Source organism: Lampetra planeri, chromosome 34, assembly GCF_965212315.1.
Source record: "Lampetra planeri chromosome 34, kcLamPlan1.2.h2, whole genome shotgun sequence".
Lineage (NCBI taxonomy): Eukaryota > Metazoa > Chordata > Hyperoartia > Petromyzontiformes > Petromyzontidae > Lampetra > Lampetra planeri.
Genome location: NC_136140.1, coordinates 5,239,880 through 5,262,009, shown reverse-complemented (window position 1 = coordinate 5,262,009; position 22,130 = coordinate 5,239,880). Strand labels below are relative to the sequence as shown.

At 45.2% G+C, this 22,130-nt stretch overlaps 1 protein-coding gene across 3 annotated transcripts in view; it reads left to right on the top strand.

Annotated features, from left to right (window-relative positions):
* LOC144730057 (semaphorin-3A-like) overlaps positions 1 to 22,130 on the top strand; it is an 84,461-nt gene that overhangs the window by 666 nt on the left and 61,665 nt on the right. Inside the window, exon 1 of one of the 3 annotated variants that reach the window (XM_078610577.1) lies at positions 16,411 to 16,510. The exons of the other annotated variants lie outside the window; for them this stretch is intronic. The gene's annotated coding sequence lies outside the window, so the exon portion shown is untranslated. Of the gene's footprint in view, positions 1 to 16,410; positions 16,511 to 22,130 lie in introns of those variants that run through there. 3 annotated transcript variants of the gene reach the window in all.

The window sequence follows — 22,130 nt, the reverse complement described above, 5'->3', positions numbered from 1 at the left end:
CAAAGAAGTTAACGTGATTTCCCTGCTCATATGAGCACGGAGGTATTTGGTGCGCTTCTCCTGTTTACAGGCATATGGCAGCGAAGAGTCTATTCACAGAACAACCACGGTTGACTTCCTCCCAAAGTGGTACTCGTTTTATCAACCACAGAGGGATAATGGGCCGAATCAACCCCGGACTAGAGATTTTAACTCGAAAACTTCCAATTGCGTACCGCTCGATGTGCCGCTGAGCCAACCACCGTTCCATAGCGACACCTGGTTGGAAAGGAAGCTCATGAAAGTATTCTTGATTTATATAACATTAAATAGACCGTGTTTAATAACTTGAGAATCCCACTCAAGTGTTCACAACAGCAGGGAACTCTTGGAAAAAAACCCACATGTCTTTCCTTCCAGCAGGATGGAACGCATTGCTCACAATAACAAACAGGGGTTTTCATTGCAAATGTGTTGAATAAAGTATGTATGTGGAACTTCTTTCGCACCGTACGTAGCCAACCGTGTTAACCGGAGGCGCGTTTATATGCGTGTGCAATGTGCGTCAAGATGTATAGAGGTTTCCATGATCCGCACGGTTGGGTATAAATGGCTCTGCGCCCTCACGAAAATGATGCATTCATGCTGTGGGGGCGGGGGGGGATGGTGGCTCTCTCAGGGGCATGTGTAGAGGAGGGAAAACCCAGAGCAGTCGAGGTGGCCGCTGGGTCTAACTAAGCCCTGTCTGGCTCGCTACGGCCTCGAAGGCCGTGCCTGGCCGCGTGCCAACCAAGCCAGCGCACCCTTCACTAATGGGCACTGACAGAGCAGCGCAGGGCACGCCGGTCCCGCATTACGTGAACAAATGGCACGGTCCTAATCGTGGCAAATACAACGGCGAAGCGCAGCCGATCGTTGTTTTTGTACTTTGTGTTGGTAGATGTTCCATTCTTTTTTTTTAACGCCGCTCCTCCTCCTCCTTCTCCTTCCGCCCTGTTTCACACCGCCCTCGGCGCGTCCTTTCGCTCGCAAAAGTCTGGGGCTCTCCTTGGTTCTTTCGTTAAAGTCACGTAGAATGGAAATAATAAAATTAAAAAAATGTGACATAATAAAATAATTATCATTATTATTTTATTATGTTTTATTTTTATTATTTTATTATTATTTTATTATGTTTTATTTTTATTATTTTATTATTTTCATTCTACGTGACTTTACCGAAAGAACCAAGAAGATGAATCCCTGCAGTCACGAAAGCTTTAAATCGAAATCTGGGGCTCTCTTTAAGTCGAACGCGCGACGTTGTTGTTGTTGTATGCCTCGAGCTGGGCTCTCCTTGCAATCCGCGTGTTCGTCACCGCCCGCGCGCTCCGCAGTGCTCTCTGAGTTCTGCATCGCTGAGCTGGAATGAGTGTACGACAAGCCCCCTCCCCCCCCACACCTCCCCACAGCCATGCATTTTAAGTGGCTTCGTATTCGTAGCCGTGCCCACCTCGCAACGATGATGACCCCTGAGCGGTGGTGGCAGTGGTGGTGGGAGGCGAAAGCCAGGGCCGTTAATTAGATTGAGCGGCCGTTCGCCCGCCTCCCCCATTAAGAGTTGTTGTATACGCGGCTGGTGGCCGTTGTATAATGATGCTCTTGCTGCTGCTGCTGCTGCGTTCGTTAACGTGAGCGTCAATCTCAGCACGCTGTCTTCTGTTTAGAGCACTCTGCATTGTCTCGCCATGCGCGTGGGCGTGCGTTGGGTACTCGGAAGGAAAAGCGACGGGACGTGATTTGATTTTCTGCACTTCATTTATGGACACAGGACGCTTTTGTAAGTTTTATGGTTTGCTCGGGATGAACTTTAGCCTTTAGTAAACTTGAACTCGACTCCTGTGACACTGTACGGTACAACATTGCAATGTATTTGTCATTAAGTCCTCGTGCAAATGTTTTGAATTTGCATGCACGTAATTTGGGTGCAAGATGATAGCATAAATACAACTTTTTTTAGCGTCACTAAAGTAGTTACATTTTACAGATTTATGGAAGGGTTTATGGTGCGTTTGGGGCCGTTTCACTGGAAATAAGTTCAACATGCATACATACCGACAAGATTTGCATTTTTTCCACATCTTTAGCTCTCAGTTCCTGAAAAAGCTCCCAGTGCGTGGGAGTGAAACGTCGGACATAACGCTGAACCAGCATGCGGACATAACGCTGAACCAGCATGCGGCACGACCCGTAAACACATCGGTACAGCTATGCAGCTCAACCCGCCAAAACCCACGCTCCGTATTTCTCCTTCACATTTTAGATGTATTCAAACACCACGTGGGCGACACGCCCGATTGTGAGCACAGCAACGTTGCCCCCCCAAACCCCCCCAACAATCTGACGAAAATAAACATCTGACCAACAAATCAATCGGGCCCCGTACTGCCGAACGTTCACCAAAAAGGAAGCAATGAGACAAACACACCACCTTGATGACGACCATGGCACAGCAGCAGTAGCAGCAGAAACGCAGATTCGGTGTAAAGGGCACACCACGCACACGGAGCATGTTGCACGCAGCAGGAGACAATCATCTTCTTATGAGTCTCTACAAACGTCGACACTGAATCGTGGAAATTTGCCGCGCGACAATGAGACCCATTCAGGCTGCTGGTCTTTTGGAGGTCTGCGTCGATCAAACGCCGGATGTGTGTGCGCGCGTGTGCGTGGCTCACGGTTGCTGATGGTTTGCCGTTAATGATGGTGGTTGCACAAATACCTGCCAACTTTGCTTCGCTCACCTGGTGGAGGTGTGGCGCTTAATCCGCAGTTTCTATTGTCCTCCTGGGTACAGGTGCGTCCTGCTTGTCATAGCTTTTTCGCACCCGCAAGGGCGAGTGGGGTTTATTTTATTGTTTATTTTTTAAAATATATGTCTGACTGGTGAAATAGAATGACGATTACTCAAGCACGCACCGTAATAGCTTATGCAAGGGAAGATTATAGGCTTGTTCTGGTTGAATAGCTGCAGGTTGTAATTAAGCCATTTTTGAAAGGCCATATCCATCTGACTTACATCGCGGAACCGTGAGAGAAGGAGACGACTTTGAGAGGCCTTCATCCAGCAGTGGATCGATCGTGGCTGACGATGATTGGTCTGAATGACAATGCAATAAGGCATGTTCAATTAAGCCTTAATCATTTTTATTGTGTACATCTTCAAAACTATTGTCAAACCTCAACTGCAGAAAACTAAATAATAATGATTATTTACTGCCTGTTGAAAATCCACTACTGGATGAAGGCCTCAGCATGTTGTATCGGTGATGGGGTTGTTTTGCCACGCTTCACCATGCTGGGTAGTCCGGCTTGGGGCAGGAGGGGCCCGAGTTCAGTTTCAGATATCACTCGCCAATGATGTTAGGTGTGGTCGAGAATCAAACTCAGGTCTGGAGCACGCTTTCCCACAAAAATCAGAAGAACCCAAACATTGCCAATAAGCCAATCGGGTTAATATTGTCTATTGTTGCAAATAAGCGACTGAAAATTGCCGCGATTCAGTGCACCAGCCATTATGCCACTGCTGCCTTCACTGACTTAATAGGCAGCACTAAGGACTAACACATGACCCCATTATAAATATTTCTGCGCCAGTGCATCCATCCGATTTCCATGACTATTTTTAGGCGAATGCAAGCCGAAAGCAATCGATGAAAATGCGCGAGGACTTACATTTTTAATGCACCTTTCACCGAATAATGCGAGCATCTGTTCGCTTACATGCTTACGCGTGCACACACAGACACATGATGCATTTCGCCGACACTAATTGCAGGTATCCTCTGTCATGTGCGCCAGAACGCTGCGACGCGTTCAGGTCGGGTACAACAGGAATCCTAGCACTCCTTAAGTGCCTACTACATAACAAGCTCAGATGCATTCCAGTTTCAAAGTGGCTATCAGGAAGCCTGATCGAAATTCCAAAAAAAAAAATGCTTAGGCCCGAGAGGGCCCCCCTAGACTCACTATAGCTTGGGCCACTCCGAAAATAAACCACAAGGGCAAGGGGGGTTGTGTGGGCGAATTGCTCTCTTTGCGTAAATCGAGCTGCGAACGCGTCCGTCTTCCAGCTGGTGATGTCACTGCATGCAAGTGTCTCGCTCGTTCCGTGTGACTTTTGAACCGGTGGCAATTAGATTATGTCATCTTCCCACGCGTGTCCATGTCACTCGGTTGAGAATGATGAACCTCACATTTATCTGCCTGTGATTATAGACTGCATTTGCGAAGAACGAAACCCCCCACCCCAAATTAGCATTTCATATAAGTGGCAATTTTAAGATGTGCCAATTGATGGCTATGTTTAAACGAGACCATTTACCGTGGGAATTGCTAAATTACCTTTTCCTGCCATTACGCTAACTGGCACGTAACTCCCTTCTGTGACTAGAACACATTTCTGAGCAATAGCTGCCTGGCATGGGTCATTTAAATGATTATGCGACATTTTCTATCAAGCACAATACGTTACATTGCAACACGTTAATTCAAAAGTCACAATTTCATTTAGCGTATTACTGGAGCAAATTTATATTTATTTTCCTTGTGGTTCAAATAAAATGCAATTTTTGGATTTAAGCAATACCCAACAATGCAAGCGCTATCTCAAGATGTTGTACATAAGAAGGGCAAAACACTGGGGGCATATTTCATCTATAGGGAGAAATGGCCCTTGGGTTATAAGCAGAGAAGAAACAAGGACAGTGTTGAAACTGAACTTAAACAGGGGCAGGGAGTCGACAGCATGGATGGCTGGGGGTGGGGCAGGGAATTCCAGACCGTGGGTGCAGCAGAGGAGAAGGAGTAATAGAATGACATTCAACATTCTCCCACAGTTATCAATGTCACATTTTCACAATATGACATTGCTTCGTGTGTAACCCAAGCATGTTGACCGCACGGCAGCGTCTTGATGGAAAGGCACACACTGTGGCTTTTGTAGTCACGTGTTCACCTTAGTTCCAGCAGTTAAACGGTGCTTCTCAAAGTTGGAGAGCACTGCTTCTAGAGTGTCGCAACTTACAACTTACCTTTATGCTATATTAACTTTATACTGCATTAACAGTGTACTTTACGGTAAGAGTTGGCACGCAAGCATACTCGCTCATACACAGACGACGCATTCTATGTGAATGAGCAGAGCGATTTTATGTTGGTGAATTGCTGTTCAGCTGATGCGGGGCTCAAGAAATAAGGAGCAGAACTCGAATGAAAAGTACTTCTTTTTTGTGCTTTAAGCAGTGTAAAGTGGCAACGCTCCAATTTTGACCCTTTTGTGCCGTGTTTACTGGCATTCAACTACCACTAATAATAATGTACAGACCCTCTGTTAATCGACTGCTGGATGAAAGCTTCCCCCACACTCTGTCAGTCGTGGGGGTCGTCGTTTGACCACAATTCACGATGCTGGTCAGAGCCCATTGGCGAAGTGGGGGCCCAGAACCACGTTTCAGGGTTTTAATCAAAACTGCGATCGGACATCAAACTCGCATTGCCTGGGGTTCGTAACGCAGTGCGCTAACGGCAGCAGCAGCAGCCACACAGTGGCGGTGACGCCACCACGGCGCCTGTGCCAGCCGAAGTGCACTTTTAGGTCACGTGAAAATGTCAAAAGACTCACCGGCAGGTGCCGTGGGTTGACGGATTGAATGATATACCACTGTTCATACTCTTAGGCTTATTCGGTAAAGTCACGTAGGTAAAAAATAAATTATAAAAGATAAATAATAAAAATAATAGAAGAAATAATATGAATAAAATATTTATTCTATTATTTTTATTATTGATGTTTTATTAATAATTTTTACCTACGTGACTTTACCGAAAAAACCTAAGGGTATGAATCCTTGCAGTCACGAAAGCTTCAAATCTAGAATTAATACCACTGTTCCACACACTCCATCGCTCATTGGTAGTCATGGCGCACTCTATTTACTCGTAATTTGCCAAAATGAGGAGCTTTCCGCAAGATCTCTCTTGGCTTAAGCCGCTCTGCCAAACACGCGGCGGTACAAAGTGTAGCTAACGTGTTTTGGGTGGTATGAACGTAAATGGCACGAAGCGACGTGGGGGCCAAAGTACAGCTTGTTTTGTTGTTTACGGGAAAATAAAGCAATCTGCTTCCAGGTTACAACTGATGTCGTATCGTATGACTACAGGCTGCCCATTGTTATACTCACGATACCCGAGGACTTGGCTGTATTTATGTGTTCCTTAGCAAATCTGCTTTCAGCAGTTTACCAGCTAAACATTTGTCCCATTGCCAACCGAGAATGGCATGTATTTTCACGATCATACTCTGCTTTGGAGAGCTCACGTTGAAGTGATGCTACGGCACACTTGAGTCGCGTCCAAATACTTTTCTTCCTGTTGTTGACAAATGTGACCCGTATTTGCCGGTTGACCTTTGCAAGCAACATTAGTCATTAGCGGAATGGCAAGTCGAAATTCCATATTAGGGTTTTACTGATTACCAAAGAAGTGATGTTTGCTTTTGAAGCAATTCTTAATCATATGCGTGGGCGCGTCTTTGTACTTCTCCAATTCCACCCCCCCTTTTAACTGTTCTGAAATAAATAAATAAATACAGTCACATGCTGCGTTCACGCCCATTGCGTCAGTGTCCTTGCTATGATATCCTCCCCTCTTGCTTCCCTGTAAAGTCACCGTTCCGTACTTGCGGTGTTCCTTGTAACAAAAAAAATGTGGCTCTTAAAGTCTGTTAAATATTGGATATATGGCTCACTGTACAACCCAGTGAGATCTGAATATCTCATGAGGTCATGGTCTGGATTTTATCCACAATTTATCTTTTTTTTACGAGAGATGATAAATTATGCGTGTTATATGGTGTATGTTTGTTTGGGTTAATTCTTCTTTCAAGCAAAGCACCCTGGCGTCAATTGCAGAATGTTTGAACTTATTTCGCACCGTACGTAGCCAACTGCTCTAATCGGATGTGCGGGGGAAGGATAACAAACTTAACACTAAAAGCAGTTATAAAACTATTAAGTTTTAATCTAGAAATTAGTTTTTAGTCCAGAAGCTGTGTAACACAAAATGCCAGGGATTGGTGCCATAGCGATCTGATTCTTTGCCGATGTTTACGAGAGATGGGCAATGACATTGTGACCTTTTTTGGCATTTGTTGTAATGATAATAACATTAATAACATGCGAACATCACGCGTGCGATTTTTAAGCCATGCGTCAATCCATTTCTGGATGAAGAAAAGGTTCCGTTATCATTGGCCAATGATGTTGGCCACGGCAGAGATTCAAACTCAAGTTTGCTGGGTTCAAATGGTGCAATGCGTGAAGGACCGCTGGACTGCTCCACCCCAAGAATAATGGCAATTATTTACCCAGAGAAGCCTGTGTAAATAATTGATTTACGCAGGCTTCTGCGGCCATCTGGAGCGCTCTTCCCTCCGATGTTAGGAAGCCACTGGACTTATATGCACTTATAAAGCATTTAGATTTAAAACTCACTTCTTCAGATCTGCTTTTCATGTTTAGTTTGGTGTCCTTCCCGCGCACCTCCGATTAGCGAAATAAGTTTAACATACATGCAGACTCTGTCTACTCGACAGACCTGCTCTCCACCTGAGGACGGCTGCTTGCGTTGTGGCCGAAACGTCGTGAGAATTATTTTATTATGTTTTATTTTTATTATTTTATTATTTCCATTCTACGTGACTTTACCGAAAGAACCAAGAAGATGAATCCCTGCAGTCACGAAAGCTTTAAATCGAAAAATACATGCAAGACTCATTTTCAGCAAGTTCTTGCACTGGGGATGTTTGGCCAATACAATTAGTGAGTGTTTGGCTCTGTATGGGAGGAAGTTTGGAGTACTGGGAGAAAATCACACCTCCTGGCCACCGTGCAGGCCCGCAGCTACAGCACCTGGCATGACCTGGTGGTCAACCATTTGGATACTAACCAGAAAGAGCTTGATTATGTAGAAGGCCAATTGCCTGGAATGTTACCTATCATATATTATGTTCCTTTCTAAAGCCATAGTGTTATTGACGACAGTGTTGGATTTGTTTGTGCTTTGCGCCTGTTTACCAACTGCCAATGCGGTATCACCAAATAACAAAATACTAACTGGGCTCAAAATCGGCTTAGCTTCTGAGATTCTCAAATTTGTATTGATCTGGTAGAAATAAAATCAGAAGGTCATCATCGCAGAGATTGCTCGTACCCGTTGTGCCTTCCCTGCCATGCTCTCCCTAAAAGCTGCCACAATCCTCGCTATTTTCAGGTTTGAAAGAAAACCATAAAAATAAAACCAATAACAACAAAAGACCACTCCTAATCGCCAAGTGCGATACCGATAAGCTTAACAATGTCACATTGTGGGAGCGTGAGCTGTTGTTAGAATCACACATGCTCACCAAAGACCTCTGGGCATGCCAGCGTTCTCTGACCTCCCGTTCTTCTTGGTTCTTTCGGTAAAGTCATGTAGAAGGGAAGTAATAAAATAATAAAAATAAAACATAATAAAATAAAATAATTCTCACGACGTTTCGGCTACAACGCAAGCAGCCGTCTTCAGGTGAAGACGGCTGCTTGCGTTCTTCACCTGAAGACGGCTGCTTGCGTTGTAGCCGAAACGTCGTGAGAATTATTTTATTTTATTATGTTTTATTTTTATTATTTTATTACTTCCCTTCTACGTGACTTTACCGAAAGAACCAAGAAGATGAATCCCTGCAGTCACGAAAGCTTTAAATCGAAATTTGACCTCCCGTTGTTCGAAACCAGCGCGGCATTCATGCGTCCGTGATTATTGCTCTGACTTTGCTTGGAATTTTACATCGGAGGGAATCTATCAAGCTGCGCCATCATGTTCATCAAGCAATGATCTCCTCTCGTCCGTTGAAGTGACCTCGGCAGTAGCTCTTTGACGTTATCTTCCAGGGCCGTTTTCCCACACATGCTCATACACTGCTAGTTATAGAGTTCCGAATGGAAATCGCTTAAACTCACGACATTAATTCTAATCTTGTAATAAATAAATAAAACATTTGAGGAAATTTTTGATAATAATTAAATAGATATAGAAATACATCTGTCACTTCTTGGCTAGGCCCCAAAGATACAAATGCAACTCAATTTTTTTTTCTTGTTTTGTCTGTTATCATCATGACTCCAACACAAGTTTGACACTCAGAAAAAAATCATTTAAAGTTATGCTCAGACGCGCCACCCATAGCTCACTCTAAGTGATGTTAAAATGTTATCGACTGCCATGCCAGTGACATTACTAGAGCGCTACAACAGCGTGCCTGATCACAATACTAAATGCAATTGTCTGATTAACGAAGCTTCAACCTTGTGTCAGATAGATAGCCTTCAAAACACGACCCACGTTGTTATCTACACGATAAGAGATTGTTCTTAATTAGACTGCCTCTTCCTTCAAGCAAAGTGCCCTGGCACGGCTTTCAGAGGTTGTGACACACCAGAGGGCACAGGGGAGGATGGACTGGTTGCCATCGTAGTGATTGTCACTTCCTGCCGGGTAAGTTTTGCCTGGAGCGGTGCCCATGCAGCTGCCACGCGCGATGAAGACGATTGCTGACAAGTGGAGGAAGCTGATGGGGGAGGGAAGGGAAGGCGGGCGGGGGGGTGAGCACGTGGAGTTTTTGTTTGCACGCCGATGGCTCCCTTCAGTGTCAATGAAGTCAGTCAAAGCCAATGGACGCCCGCTGGCCGTGGCACAGCCCCCGTGGCGGACGTGCGAACGTTGGCCCAACGGTCTTAATCAAGTGCAAGCGCGACGACGTGGGGGGCAGAGGGGGGGATGCGACGTGTCTGGTAAACGCTGCGTTGCCATCCCACGCCGTTCAACGCAGCCACCTCCGCCTTGCTCCAGCTGCTGCAGCGGATGAGGTCCGTAACCCCCTGGGCAAGGCCTGCTTTCTTTGCCTAGGTATCGTCAGCAGAGGCGTGCTTTTTTTCTTCTTCTTGGTTCTGTCGGTAAAGTCACGTGGAAGGGAAGTAATAAAATAATAAAAATAAAACATAATAAAATAATTCTCACGACGTTTCGGCCACAACGCAAGCAGCCGTCCGCAGGTGAAGACCATGTCTGATGACGGCTGCTTGCGTTGTGGCCGAAACGTCGTGAGAATTATTTTATTATGGGTTTCTTTTTATTATTTTATTACTTCCCTTCTACGTGACTTTACCGAAAGAACCAAGAAGATGAATCCCTGTAGTCACGAAAGCTTTAAATCGAAATTTAAGAGGCGTGCTTGTTATGCGAGATGTAATCGGCAAGAGCACTCCAAATAAACTATCACTTTGAGAAAAAAATCAGATTTGTAGCATGCAGATGTTGCTGAGCACCCTGCGCATTGTGATGCACGACCTAGGGAAGGCGTATTCCTGTAACTTGTCAACAGAGACTGAGCGAGTACGTCGACAATGGGAAAGGGTTTGAGCATGGGATGAATGAGATAGCACACAATCGGGTACAGCCAAGTTACAGCATTCTAAGTTACATAATGTTTGGTGTGAGATGCGATCCACATGTAGACATCCTCGAAGGAGGGTATGCAATTGTGCTGTACATTTTCTGACTTTCGCTGGGCTTTCGTTAAGAAATTAGAGAAATAACGAATGTTATTTGTAACAAAATTGCCCTGATTTTATTGATTTAAAAAAGTAAAAAAAATAACTATCTTCCAATATCGAATCCTGTTTAATGGTTACTACTGGAGTCGAGGCAACTCACAGCAACATGAGGGGCCGTCCACAAATGACGTCACACACCTGGGGGGGGGGGGTGTCAGACATTTGTGACGATGTGTGACGAAGGGGGGGGGGGCGGTTTGAGAAATGTGACGTCACATCAAAATGCGCAACTTTAAATAAATATAGACAACACGTTCTACTTAATTAAATAGACTTTTTAATAGATGTTTTCTCCTACACCATCAGAGTGCAGCGCCACATTAAATACGCACTACAATGACAATAGTTTAAAGCGATTTGATGCATGTTTTTTTTTGGGGGGGGGACAGAGCTTTGTGACGTCATATTTGAGGGGGGGGGGGTCTGACCTTTTGTGACGTCGTGTGACGAAGGGGGGGGGGGTCAAAAATCGTAAAAAATCGCGTGACGTCATTTATGGACGGCCCCTGAGGAGATATTTCTCAAAAATTTTGGTTGTGAAGGGCAGACGTGAAGATGCACGGTGAGATGATGAAAGCCATCGCACATCGTCAAAACCACATCGCCTTTGTAACAACCCATGGGGAATGAACTGCAGGAAGACGATTAAACGCTTTAATAATTCACGTCCAAGTAGTTCACAGAAAAAGAGAGAATATGTTGTTGGAGTTAACACAGCTGGAAAACACACCAGAATATGGGTATCTTGGGCAAACATTTCAGGCCAGATTATGATCAAAGTGAGCTACATTGTCTTATTTAACTTCTCATATAAATTAGTTTATTTAGTGGTAATACTGTTTGATTAATGAAGGGCTTGTCTGTTATCCAACAGATACTGTGAGGTAATAATTCAATACTCTATTTCAAAACTAGTCAATGGAAAACATTTTTTTAAATGTGATTCTCATCAGGCCACTTTGTGTTAAGTGCAGTCTCCAACTCTTATACTGGTAGGAACCTCCTGTTTACACCAGCCCACAGGGGATTATTGTGTCTGTCCGTCCGTCGTGCGGAGAGGGGCTGGGTGGGGAGGGTGGGACTGGGTGGGGGTGGGAGGGGTGGAGCTGGGTGGCGAGGGGCTGGTCACCCCGTGGTGCCCTTATAAATCTCAACGTTTAACCGACTCACGCCGGCTTGTGCCCGCCCTCACAGTCGGGCATATTTGCGGAATACACCACGCCGCCGTTGACCCTGGCCATTGACCGAGCAACCCAACGTTCCTACCAGCTCCCTCCGTAGGAATGTGTCCATCCTATCTCTTTGACCCCTCTTTATTTAAGTGCTATCAAGAATGGTCATTGTCCATAACATCACCTCATTAGATATTTTTTCTTTTAAGGCCACAGTGTTATGTCGATGTAAAAATGTTGATGAAATTAAAGAGGTGCACATAAGAAGGATGAAGCGATTTTTTAAAACGCACATGTGACAATGAAAGCAACATAGTAGCAATGCACCTCAAAAAGAGGTTGTTTTTTTACTGAGTGGGCATTGCATACTGTGGCATACGTACTCTGACAAAGAACATGGAACAAAAACGGAAAGGTTCATCGAAGTGGCACAGAGAGATTCAAATTTATTCACTGTTGGAGTAGATTGTGTAGGTATAGTGTGAATTTATTGACTATAAACTTCCACCAACCTGACAAAGGCCAATCAAATAAAAGTTGTCAAGAGCGCAAATATGGCAATTGGTTTATTTTTGTCAGCAAACCAGAATGTTGAAAATCAATATTTTGACAATTTGGCACACGGAGATGCATGCTGGGAACTGAAACTGGGAGGACAGAAAGAGGCACGCGTGGGTCAGAGTAGAACCACAAATTAGTGGCATCACATTGAATGTCAAGGAAAGAAAGTGGGCTTGGGCAGCACACATCTTCAGGAGGCATGGTGGCTGATGGACAAGACTGGTCATTGAATGGCAGCCGAAAGGGAGAATTCCTGAGAGGATTGCAATTGCAGTGACAGATTGGTGTGATCAGCCAGCGCTGGAGAGAGATGGATTATATGGCATCTACAAACCACGAAGGATGGTGAGCAACTCTGAAGGTCTTCATCCAGCAGTAGACAGATCATGGCTGTTGATGACTGGAGTCATATACTTCGCTCTACACACAGTTTTTTTACAGACGTGTCTTCATTACAACTTGCAATTTGTCACGTGTAGCTTACGTCAACTTGAAACATATTAACTGCACCGAAAATCAATGTATTAGCCAAAACATAAAAAAAAACTTCTAAATAATTGTTGTGCTCGAGAGTAGGCGAAGTTTTTTTGGACAGCCATCTACATTTTCAGCCCCATCTGTCGCTGTTCCAAACGAACTTCTTTCGAATAAACAATAACGGGGCCAAAATGCACAACTGCGTCACGATATCCATGATGGACGGCATGACTCCGAGGAGACGACACCCCCCCCCCCACTTGCCATTTGATACGGGCAGGAAAGAAGGGAAGCTATTTAATACGTTGGCGCACGAAAAGAATGACCTAATGCAGTTAATAACTCATGTTGGCGACAACAACGACTTACATATGCACTGCTATCACACATGCAGGGCCGGATTACCGCATGGGCTTGATGAGCTTACAGCCTTGAATCTCGAATTTTGAGGGCCGGGCCTCCACCACATCCCATTTACATGCACGGCTCTGTAACGGTTGAAACGCAATACTGTAAGCACGATCATTCCTATCGGTAATTACTGCCAGTTACGCGCCGAAGTGTCCCGTTGAACTTTGATTTAGCTTCACCATTCGCACGCCACTTTTACAAAACTGGAACTGAAGTGACGGAGCTTCATGACAATCGAGTGGCTTGGCGTCCGCGCACGTGTGAGGGCGAAACTGCATAATAATTTAATATACCAATAGTGGCCCCCCAAAACATATATATTATCCCCGGCCCCCCCCCTACCCCTTCTGGATTACAGGAAGGCAGACGCTTCCTGCGAGGGAATGGGGTGGGGGGATTACGGCCGTTGATGTTGGAGGTGGCGCTTGAAGCGACCACGCTCATCAGCGATGTAACAACAGTGCGAAGGAACGAGGAACACGGCCAATAACAAGAAAAAAAGCAACAAGGCCAATAAAAGCCAGCGTTGTGCCAACGTGCAGCATCCTCTCAAAGGTTGTGTCGCAGTAAAATGTAACAGCCATGTTGACTCCGGAACAGACCTGTGTAGAGGTCAGACTGACATTAAAACAACTTGTAGCTCTTAAAGCTCTATTACCTGACAGGGGTGGTTTAACTTTGTTTGCCCCAGTGATGCTACTGGGCTCTGTTAAAAACTTTAAATACGTCTGCGCTCGTATGAGGTTAAGGGATGCACCCACCGTTCCTGTTCGAGTAATATTTGTGTTTCGATGTGAATGCCCATTGTGTGAAATTACAATTCATAAATCCCCTTTGTTTAAGCTAATTGATGTTGTAAACTATGGGATATTATTCGTTAAGTTGGTTGATGCAACTTGGCACTAATTAAGAAAACAGAGGCCTTCTATCAAGGATCCGAGTTAAAAGTGATTCATACTTAATATTTTGTCAGATTGCCACGTAAGGAAAATGCCAATGTGTGTCGTACACCCTCCTTCCACCTGACACAGCCAACAAAGTTGTCACTGAAACAAACGTGCCAATGTATTATTGCATCAGTACACCAGTGTGTGAGAGAGAGAGCGATCCGCACACGTTTAACAATTTAGCAACGAGCATCTACAAAATGGGACCTTTTTTGCCAGTATCAAAAATAGGGTTTACCCTTTCTGGCAATAAAACAGGTGTTAAAATGTGCAAACACTAAATATCAACATTTTGCAACGAATTTTGTTTGCATTAACCACACGTACTTGTCGCGGACATGCAAACAAATTGCCTTCTTTAGGACCTCGTCTCAACAGGCCCTAGTCTCAACGCTGTCTCTGGTGTAGGCCAATCCGTTTCAAACACAATACCATATATTGTCAGAGCGCGTTTATTTGCATGTTCACCACAAGTACGAGTGGTGAATGCGAACTTGAATCCTTGCAAAAGGTTTCTATTTTGTGTTTGAACATCTTAACACCTGTTTTATTGCCAGAAAGGGTAAAACCCATTCTTATTTTTCACATAATTCAATAGACGTTTCGCTGGGAGTTACAACCAGCATCGCCAGGTGATTTCCAGAATTATAATAAAATAACATTGGCCGCGAAGGCCTGTGTGTTAAAATTTCCCGAGTCGCTGTGTTGGTGGTGGCTTCTTCTTCTCTGCTGCCCCTACAGTTCCCCCCCCCCCCCCTATCAAAAAGCCCCTCACGCCATGCAGGTCAGAGGGTCTATTTGACCATACTTCATCACGCTTGGTTAGTGCGGGCAGGTAACGTGGGAGGGCAGGTGAGGGCTGCTTCACATATTGCTTTGCCACTGAGGTTATCCATGACCCTGAATTGAACTCAGGTTGCTACCGCAGTGGACTAACCGCCGCAGCACCACTCTCTCTGTACGAGACAAGATCACTGAAAACTATAATCACACGGGCAAAGGCACCTAACAGCTATACTTGAAACGTGTGGAATGCCTTTAGCAACCAATCAAAATGTGAATAAATCTTTAAGGCTCTGTCTACAATGGCCACATTTGGTGAACTGCATGTAACATTCCTCCCAGCTGTAATAACGGACTTGTATTTGTGCAACTTGCAGTGCCCTTAAATAGAGCAACGTCTTGGCTCAGGTTGTACAACCTAGCTTCGTTATGCGTGGCATATCCAGTGAGTTGTATTTATGGATCCTTTACGCAAGAGACGCAATTGCGGCTTAGAAGGCATCGGCAAAAAGTGACCGCATCTGTGCGTGCGTGTAAGCATGGTGCAAATTCTCCGCTGTTCCCACAGATAAACGGAGGTCTGCAGCCAAACAAATGCTCTTTGTACAAGTCTTATGTACAGCCCTTTTGTCAATCCGCACTACTCGATGAGGGCCACAAAGGTAATCGGGGCTGTTCGACCATGCCATTATACCATTCTGGTCGGTGTGCGGTGGTCAAAGGAGAGAACATGACTGGTTTAAATGGCATTCGCCACTGATGTCAGCCGTGGACGTTATCTCAAATTTAGGTCACCGCGCTCGTAGTGACGTGCACCAACAGCTGGGCCACCACCTCTCTGCGGATAGAGCGTGTGCATTAAATGTTTACATAATTAAAAAGAAACCCTGCGTGTGCGTGCGTGTATGGGGAGTGGTAGTACAACGGTGAACCCGAGTTCGATTCCGGCTCACGGCCAACACCAGGGACGATTATCCGAAGCGGTTCTGAGCCTTCCCTAGGTCGACTCAGCCTCAAAATAAGTACCCGGTGCGGTGTGTAAAAAAGTATCGCCACCATGGAGACAAAGGTGGTGCCGGCCACCCCACCCCCTCGTGCGCCGTTCCCGCCTCTATAGGTGCTCGCTAACAGGCACTTGCCCCGACAGTCTGTCGGCTACACGGGGGATCTTTGTCTTTGTTCGCGCGCGCGCGCGTGCGCGTGTGTGTGCGCGCGCGATTGCCTTTGCGTGACTGGCATGAGAGCGACGCGATAGCATAATCAAGTCGTGTGTCAGTCACCACTGGGCGCGCGTTGTCTCCCGCGTGGGTTGGCAGGCATCGCCGCAGCGCGGGTGCGCGTGACCCTTTGCGTCATTTTTTTTTATCTCTCCCAAGGTGGCCGGTGGGGGGGGGTTGGGGTTGGGGTGGACCCTGTGCAGCAAGGACCCCATAACTCCGTCAGCCCTCGCCGCTTCATTCAATCGTGACCCACGACGTCCTTACGACTGGTTGAGTGATGCGCGGTGCGAGGGACGTGCGGTTCCCACTCGGGAGGGCTTCGTGTTCTTTTTTACCCGTTGGGTTTTTGTTGTTGTTTGTTCTGTGCACAATACACATGCATGTATATTTCAAGGTTTGTTTTATAGGTCCATTAAGAATCTTTACATTGTAATTGATAGATGGGAAATGAGGTGGGTAAATAGGTAGGTGGGTGGGTAGATAGATAGCTAAATTATTAAATGGGTACATAGGTAGATAGGTTAGTGGGTAAATTAGTAGTTACGTGCATAGGTAGGTACATAGGTAAGTTGGTGGGTAGGTTAATCAGTGGGTGGGTGGGTAGGTAAGGTGGATAGGTCGGTATGTGAGTGTATAGGTCAGGGGTCGGCAACCAAAATAACAAGAAGTGCCATTTCTTTCCAATTCGGTACAAAATTCAGTATTTCAAGAGCCGCAATGCATCTGAGTACATACTGTACTCACGTACATATCGTCAAGAAGCAGCCCGTAAAGAGCCGCATGCGGCTCCGGAGCCGTAGGTTGCCGACCCCTGGTATAGGTGGACTAACAAACCAGGGTCTGTAGCGAGCACAAGTTAACGTTCTGAGCAACAACCAAACCAACAGTGTTCTTGCACAGGGTTTGTGAGCACAGGCTCACGTGTTGTTCTGGTGAACATGCGCGTTCAGGGACGCACACGACCCTGCGTGCAGACACAAATGGAGGCACGCGTGCGATGGCCTAATGTAAGCACACGGAAGTGCAAATAAATCCATCATCTTGTCGACTCCCCATGCACAAAACTTGCACATGCAGAGATATGCAAACTACGCTTGCAGTCACCGTTTTAAACAAAAACAAAGTAAGAGGCACATCAGTCTGCAGGAATGTGTTTACATGAAAAGCATTTTAGATCTGAAACCATTTATCTATTTTTTACATAATAGTGACATTGGAATATTCTATTTAGCTGTGACTACACTTTAACAACTTCGAGTGTTTCTAAAGTACTGGATGTGTCATTAAAGTAAATTGTTATTCACGAACACTTGTACCAATACAGCAGAAAAATACACTCATACAACACCTGCAGTATTTTCATTCTGCAAAGCAAGAACATTTCATTGAAATAGATGAAACAAGTAAATTGAACTTTAAAAAAGAATGGAACTACTTTGGAACATTTTCAGCTGCCAAAATAAATATAACTTTGCCTTTTTTTTTTCCATGGATTGGATATAAATGTTGATCTTTGTCCAGCCGAGTGCATTTTAGATCAACAATGAAACAAGTTACGTGTTAGAAACACATTTTTCCGGCCAGGAGAAAAAAAAGTGGTTCAATGAGGAATGAAGAGGCTTTCTCTGCAGTCTAATTAGCAGCACTGCTTCACTGTTGTATTTCTGGAAACAAGTTTTGCTTTTTTTTTGCGCAGGCGCCGTGGCGGCCAGAGGGCCCTGAGGTGGCTGGGAGATGTTAACTACCTCGCCTGGTATACAGGAGGTCGTCGGTTCCATCCCCACCCTGATGACTGAATATTTGGAGTTTGCATGTCTCTCTCCCCGTTGTCGTGTGGATCGTTTTCCGGGTCCTCTGGTTTTTTCCTCCAGATTTAGAAATAGGCGTTTAGAGTTTTTGGCTGCTTTAAATTTTCACTTAATAAGGCGCTTTGTTGAGCGATCGTTTGTAGCCAGGTCGTTTCTGAAAAAAATATCTGTATAACTCGGTGGGCCTTACCTGGAAAAATAAAAATAGTTCATTAGTTATTTTTTATACCTGCGGTACAACCAAAAAACACATCAGAGAATGAATCGTATTGTTCAAAACGAATTTCTACACAAAGCTTTGCATACACTTCCTCACAGTTCTACGTGGGTGATTTTGAAATCTTACACAGCCACATGGGGTTGGTGAGGGGCTTTTGATGAATCACGAAATATATCCACCCTCTGCCATGTGCTCCGCATGATGCAAGGAGGTGCTAGAGGGTGAGCTGCGTGTCTACAACATTCTCACCCACTCCGGATTAATGGATTTGCACCACGAGACCATCACAAACCGCGCTGTCTGCGTCGGAGACGAGGGCAAGGGGGCGGCCAGCGATATCATGTTGACTCGTGTGGATTTACTATTCACACGAGGTGGCGAGTCATAGGAGCCTGCATTGAGGCATTACTTACAAAAACCCAAGCGTCGTGCAACTACGGTTGCCACCTGTCCTGCTTTTCCTAGGATTATCCTCTTTTGATCTCTGCCTTTTGAAGCAGCCGTCCTGGGAATTCTGGAAGCTTTTTTCTACCGGACATGAAACAACCCGCTCCGTGCAATGCGTTTACGCGCAGTTCGGCACCCTTTCCGGCATTCCGAGATATTCTGTACTCCAAGGCATGTTCCGGTTTTCTGTACCTCAGAGGTGGCAACCCTATATGAAAGGCGGAAGGGGAAGCGAAGAATCGCTCCGTTACTCGATGACTCCTTGACCCAAGGCGACACGAGGCGCCAGTTCACGTGGCGAGCTGCTGAAATGTGAAGGCTATAGCTTTCCCGAAGCGGGCTTGAATTTAGACATCTGGGGGCCGGGCAGGCAGGGGGGTGGGGGGGGGTGCCAGTCCTCTCAGCGTTACACGAAAGATGAGCTCAGAGCGGAGCTGAGAAAAATTAGGAGGCATACGCCACAGAGAGGCCCCCAACGGGATACATTCGACTTACCTTCGGCCTCTTTGAAAGTTAGCCATTTGCGTGGAGCAATTGCAGCGCCCCGAGCGTATACCCTGCCCGATAGAGCCGTGGTGCCGCTGGTTCGCACACCGTGCCACGAACCCAGGGTCTGTAAGGTTCAAATCCAAGGTCCCGGGTAATTATCGATGACGAGGTGCTATCCGTACGAAGCTTGGACACCCCTCTACACACCTCCGATGAGCACGGTTGGCCACGTACGATTTTTAGGGATGGCTACGTACGGTTCGAAAGAAGTTCAAAATACATCCGTGAATGATACTTACCGACGTGGTGAAGTATGCTCAGACATCTGCCAGGACTGGTGTGGGGAGGTTTTTTTCGTCCAGCAGTGGATTGACAAAGAACTGAAAATTAAATTGACATACTCTTTGGTTCTATCGGTAAAGTCACGTAGGTATACAATAAAATAAATTCAATTCAATCATGACGTTTCGATCGCAACACAAGCAAGGGTCATCAGGTGGAACCGACAACAGCAGTTGTCCTGCTGTATCGGTTCCGACTGATGACGGCCGCTTGTGTTGTGCCCGAAACGTCGTGATTTAATTTATTTTATTTCTACCTACGTGACTTTACCGAAAGAACCAAATAGTATGGATCCCTGCAGTCACGAAAACTTCAAATCTAAATAAAATTAACATTCATATTTAAACAGTCATATGTAAATGTCGCAGTATGGGGGGGGGGGGGGCGGTGGGGAGTGGGGTGTGTGTTAGCAAGCGCACGTGATGACAGCAAAAAAAGGAAAGATATTTGTAGGTGTACATGTATGTGGAGTTAAAAGGACAGCTGTTATGGGCATTAGAGAGGCCTCACAAAAATAGTCCTGTCATCGCACGCAACCGGTAGTGGTGGTGTAACGGTGCGGGAGGGCAAAGGTTCCTTCTTTGCGAATGTTTTGATCCACAAAATGACAGCGATCGTGCTTGGTGTCTCTTCGTATGGAAGACAAGATACTTTGGTTTGACACTACTTACTGTGCACAGTTTGAACATGTAGTTCAAGTGTTTTTCTAATTACATTTTTTTGGAAATATATACACTTTTAAACGCGTTTATAATTTTGAGGACTTTACTGTTTGTGGTGAAAACGTGGTTATTTTGGCACTTACGTCTTGTGAATGAGGCTTTAAAGTTGAATATTGCTCTCTGACCAACGGCAATAAATACAAGCATCGATTTAAAAAAAAAGAATTCCCGTACAATCCTACGCTATTGCAATTTTCAAGTCTTGTGAGAGTGCGTGAAATACAATGCGGCTGGTTATAGATGACGTCACGTAGATAGAAAATTAATAGATCACGACGTTTCGATCGCTCAAACAAGCAACCGTCAACAGGTAAAACAAACACAGCAGGAGGACTGCTGACGTTAGCATCGAAACGTCGTGATCTATACATTTTATATCAACGTGACTTTACCGAAAGAACCAAACAGTATGGATTCCTGCAGTCACGAAAGCTTCAAATCAAGATTTATATGAAGCTTTTGTTTTATAGCGGTGAAGACAAAAAAAAACGGTTAAATGTTAGGAGGTGCATAGGATATCACTTTAGCAGTATTACTATTATATCATGAATGACTTCAGGCCATGACTTCGGTGGCCACGGACATTGCACGTAACATATAAATAGATAAATGAATAAGCAAGTTGAAACATTGTCCGCCTCAAGTGGCCGTGCGAGACTTTTTTCGCCCCCTCCGAGGAAGATGAAGAAGAAGTTGAAGGTCGCACGCCACCTCGAGTTGCGATGCAAAGAAGAAATGTACACTCGAGCGGAGAGAGAGAGCTGGCAGCAGGTGCAACATAATTTTTTGCTTGTTTATCGACAAACGATAGGGGAGCGTGGGCCAAAGGGCAGACAGATGCTCCCACCTTGGGGCGAGGAGTTGTCGCGGCCGGCTGGGGATCGCTCTAGGGGTATAAAGCTGTGCCCAGGGTTCAGGCTGGCCATAACCGCTGCCTGCGGCTGACGTTGTTATCATTGGGGACCTTTGGCACCCTAAAAACTTTGTGTCATTCGTTACTTGACGAAAAAATGTCGGCGGAGAGTTGTTGTTGTTGTTGAGAAGAGATTTCATAATCCTGTCGGATTTGTTGCCTTTTTCGGTGAGTTGCCTGGCGCGCCTGCAAGGGTGAATTAAAATCTACTCCAACGGACTTTTTTCACTTTTACTCTTTCTTTCTGAAAGGTTCATGTATCATCAGGTCAGCACCCCCGTGGCCCAGGTTAATGGGCTGTCACTGATAACGAAACCCTGACGAGAGGAGCGTAAATAAAAAAGAAAATCCTAGGAAAGTGATGAAGCGAAGGTTATGAATCAAGGTGTCGCTGTCACAAGCCCCGATAAAATCTCCACGATCATTGGGTGTCCCACAGGTCATGTGACTAGAGCGCCCCTTTTTTTTCTGTAGAAATATTCCCGCTTGATTTGGCCAAATTCCTTTGCACAGAAACCCTCAGAGACATCCTTTTAAAGGAACAATCCCTGCCAGAGCCTTTAAGTAATTCAAACAATCTTAAAGGAATCAAATGGGATTGTATAGGCGTTTTGTGTTCCTGTCAGGGCCAGAGAAGGGCATTTTTTAAATACCGCAATACTCTATACATCTAGGCTTGTAGGGCAGTGTTGTTTTGCATCATTTTTTTTCGTGCAGAAACACCGCATGTTATTTTTTATTATGAATGTAATACACGGAAAAGCAAAAGAAAAACAATGCAACTCACAAAAGATCAGGATTTGTCGTTAGTTGTCAAAGTAGCCTCAAGCGCGACCATATCTGTTTTCTCCATCTCGATGCGTAATCCATTTTGCAAATCCCTGAGACCTTTCTTGGCGATTGTTAAAATAAAAATAAATAAGTACATGCATAACTTAATCCAAGGCA